Here is a 4100-nt window from a genome sequence, read left to right as displayed (position 1 = left end):
AATCTTTTTGTTTGATCACATTAAAAATGCTTTACTTCAAATAAAGGGGTACGCTTCTAAATATTCATTACATGGGAGAGACAGAAAATTGCATTTCTTCGGGACCTCTGCAAATAAGCACCTCTTGGGTATTTTCTCATGGAAACTCAGCCAAACCACATGCTGAAAACTGTCCCCCGAGGCTCCATGGCACTGGCTTTCTGAGCAGGCATGATAATAGCTTCCCTGCCTGCATCACAAAGTTTTTGTGAGGACCAAATTAATGAGGGCAGCTGGGGGCAGGGAAGACTTCGAACTCCTAAGAGCCATTATCTGTATGGGGTGGGGGTTACCTTTTACATCATTAACATTATGCATTACATTTGAAGCAATCAGCTTTTCCTTTACCAACAGTAGGCTAAAGATGTCTCAAGGTCCGTAACATATTACATTAAATATAACAATTAGTATTATTCATTTAATATTTAATTATTCCTCTCAAACCTAATGAAAATTTTAAAATACCATCTGAAAACTCTTTTTTAAATAAATAACTTCATTTTTAGAGCAATTTTAGGTATACAGAAAAAAAAATTAGCAGAAAATACACCGAGTCCTCATATGCCTCTCTCTTCTCCATATATCCTTTCCCTATTATTAACATCCTGCATTAGTGTGGTACTTTTGTTATAATGGATAAGCCAATGTTGATACATTATTATTAACTAAAATCCAAAATTCATATTAGGGTTCACTCTTGGTGTTGTACATTCTGTGGGTTTTGACAAACATATAATGACATGTATCTACCATGACAGTATCATACAAAGTATTTTCACTGCCCTAAAAATCCCCTGTGCTCCACCTATTCATCCTTCCCTCCCCTAGTATCCCTGGCAACCACTGACGATAATTCTCTTCAAACTCTAGCCGGACTCCTTTGGCTAGACAGCTCATCTCTTTTCACCTCTGTGTAATACTCCATCTTCTTGACTAGGCCTCAACCTTAGCCTATAAACTTGAACAAACACTAGCCTAGTTTCTAACATCTCAAGGCAGCATTCCTGGGATGACCCTAGCCTCCCTTAAAGTGCCTGCCTGAGGAAACTCAAGGCTGACAGAAGAATTGACTGTTTGTTCCAGCTGACACCCGAAGACAGGGCCTGTCTCCCAGCCTCTGTGGGAGGGTAGGAGCCTAACTTTGACAAGTGCCAGTTAGCAAACCCAGATGGTTTCACATGGACCAATGCCCCCTTCCCTCTTTCTGTAATTTTTCACTTTCCTGACCTTTCAAGCCCCAGCCATTCCCTCTCCATTCTCTTTCCTCCTTTCTTTAAAACATCCAGTCTTCTCTGAGTAGATCAAAGTTGAGTTCAGTTTTTGCTGGATTCCTTTCCCTATTGCAGCTGATTACAATCTGCTCTTGCTACTTGGACAGCTTTGTTTATCTTCTCACCACTCATCTCTTTATTATCTCCAGGCTCTTGCTTTTTCCAGAATGTCACATAGGCATTATCATATAGTATTCAGCCTTTTCAGGTGGGCTTCTTTCACTTAGCAATATACATGTGAGGTTCCTCCATGTCTTTTCATGGCTTGACAGCTCATTGCTTTTAATCTCTGTGTAATATTCCATTGTCTCGATTTAACAAGTTTTTTTATCCTTTTACCCAAATTGTAGGACATTTTGGCTGCTTCCAAGTTTTGGCAACTATGAATAAAGCTGCTATAAACATTTGTGTACAGGTTTCAGTGGGGACATAAGTTGTTTTGGAAATGTAGTGTTCAGTTTGCTTTTTCCACCTGACACATTATCTTAAGTCATCTAAACACTTCCAGAATAAGTAAGATAACGAAGGGTAAAACCTTAATGAGTCAGAAAATTTAACCCGTACCATGAGCAATTAACTAGGATATTTTCCTCAACATTTGACTTTTTTTTTAATCCTTACCCGAAGACATGCTTCCATAGATTTGAGAGAGAAAGGAAGGGAGTGAGAGAGAGAAACATTGATGTGAGAGAGAAACATCCATCAGATGCCTCCTGTGTATGCCCCGATGGGGCAGACCTGCAGCCTAGGTATGGACCCTGACCGGGAATCCAACCCACCACCTTCTGGTGTATGGACGACGCTCCAGCCAACTGAGCCACCGCCCAGGACTCTGCGTTTGGCTTTTCAGTAGAGAACAAATATATAAGAAAACAAACTATTAGATACTTATTTTTGAAAATCCCACACCTTATAGGTTGAGTCCTGGGGACTTTTGCAGTTTATATTTGCAGTTCCTATATCTATGTCTACATCTTGTAGGAGAGGAAAAACTTTCCCTTCTTCCCTGCTACATTCTTTGGCTGGCCTAAAATTAAATTGACATAGGACAGGCTAACAGGAGAAAAACACATTTAATTAAATATGTACAGGAGCTCATAGAAATATGAGATTCAAAGAAATGACCAATGCAGGGTCCTTTACAGTCCAGTCTAGACACTCACATGGTTGTGGATGGTTCTAAACCTGTTTCTCCTACCCCTATTTCCCAGCTCGCTTTTCTGTCTCCATAAGCTGTCCAGCATATGTTCCCTTCCAGGCCTCATTTCTTTCCTTCTGTCACATGGCCACTCTTTCTGGACATTCTTCCACTTCACATTCACTCATCAGTGAGAACAGAAATAATTCAATCTGAGAGCTATTTGAGTATTCTAGACCATCAAATCCTATTGTATCATGTCTCCAAGTTTCTTTTCCCCAATATAAAACTACCTTTCCTATCTAATGCTATTCAAATCCTAATTCCTTCTTTAGGTGCTGTGTACCCTTCCAGACATCCATAGTTAGGAAAGAATGGAAGACCCTCGTTCCTCTCACATTTATCTGTCCTTAACTACTTCAGAGATCCTGCTCTTATACAATGACAAAATGGTGAATTTATCCATCTTTCTTCCCCCCCAAAAAAAGATCCTAAGACTTAAATTATTTTAAGTTAATTTGACTTATACAGATAATATAAGATGTAAAAACTTCCATAATTATAGATAAATGTAAAGGGCCCCCCTTCACTTCCAGTCTTCACTCTTGTCACCAGGCTGGTATATACCCTCCCAAAACATTTTCTATGCATGTACTTGGATAGCCATAGAAATATACAGAATTTTTGGTTTTGCTTTGAGTTGTGGAACTATTCATGGGAATCAAGACCAAAACCCTAAAAAATTATGGCATGGCAGTCTTAGCCTTTTGTAATTTCGTTGCCCTGGGTTGTATCGCTCCCGAGGCAGCCAATTGCTCACTGTCCAACTGCCAAACTGAAGCATAATGTCTGGTAATAGCTATGGATTTTTGAGAAATGACTTGGCCTACAGGATGCCTGTGGCATCACTTCCTGCTGGTAGCCATGGCAGGAACGGATGAAGGAGGCCGGGATCCCCTGAGGAGTGGTGAGGAGCACTGATTGCCCTCATCCTGCAGGGCTCCGCTTCTGTGTCGATTCTGCTGTCAGAATCTCAGGCTCTGTCACGGATGTGGCAAATAATGACCACAGGCCAAACGCACTTGTTTTAAGTTCTACCCTCTAGATTTTTGGGTAAAACCATTAAAAATTTTCATCTAGCATAACTTCGGTAACCTCTGTAAAGCAAAATCAAGTAAGCCAATCTATTTGGAACTCCTGGCAGCTTCCCAATGCTTTATACTTGATCAGAATTCTGATCCATTTATAAAACAAGCTAGAATTTATGGGAAATAAAAACAAATACTTAGTCTTTGATTGCATCATGGCTTCTACATCTTTCCATTTCAGAAAAAATTCTGGCTGCATACTCCGAAGTGGAAGTTGCTGGTTAATGGATGCTAATGGGAAACCTAATGGCGCAGCAAAAGGGCAGGGCACTTTGTGCTAGGGCCCATGGAAGAGCACAAAATTTACTGAGAGATGATAGCACTGCCAGTTCTTTTATAAAGTAAGAGAAACATCTTATCCAAAAGATATTTTTTCAATAATGCAGTGAAGCCTCTTTGCCCACCAAAGGCTGAACCAATATGAAATAACAGCAGGCATCACTCAAGTTTTCCTATAACATGATCTCTCTCTCCCTCTCTCTCTCTCTCTCCATATATATATAT

This window comes from Miniopterus natalensis, chromosome 2 (genome assembly GCF_054644295.1).
Source record: "Miniopterus natalensis isolate mMinNat1 chromosome 2, mMinNat1.hap1, whole genome shotgun sequence".
Taxonomy (NCBI): domain Eukaryota; kingdom Metazoa; phylum Chordata; class Mammalia; order Chiroptera; family Miniopteridae; genus Miniopterus; species Miniopterus natalensis.
This window is presented reverse-complemented; position numbering follows the sequence as displayed.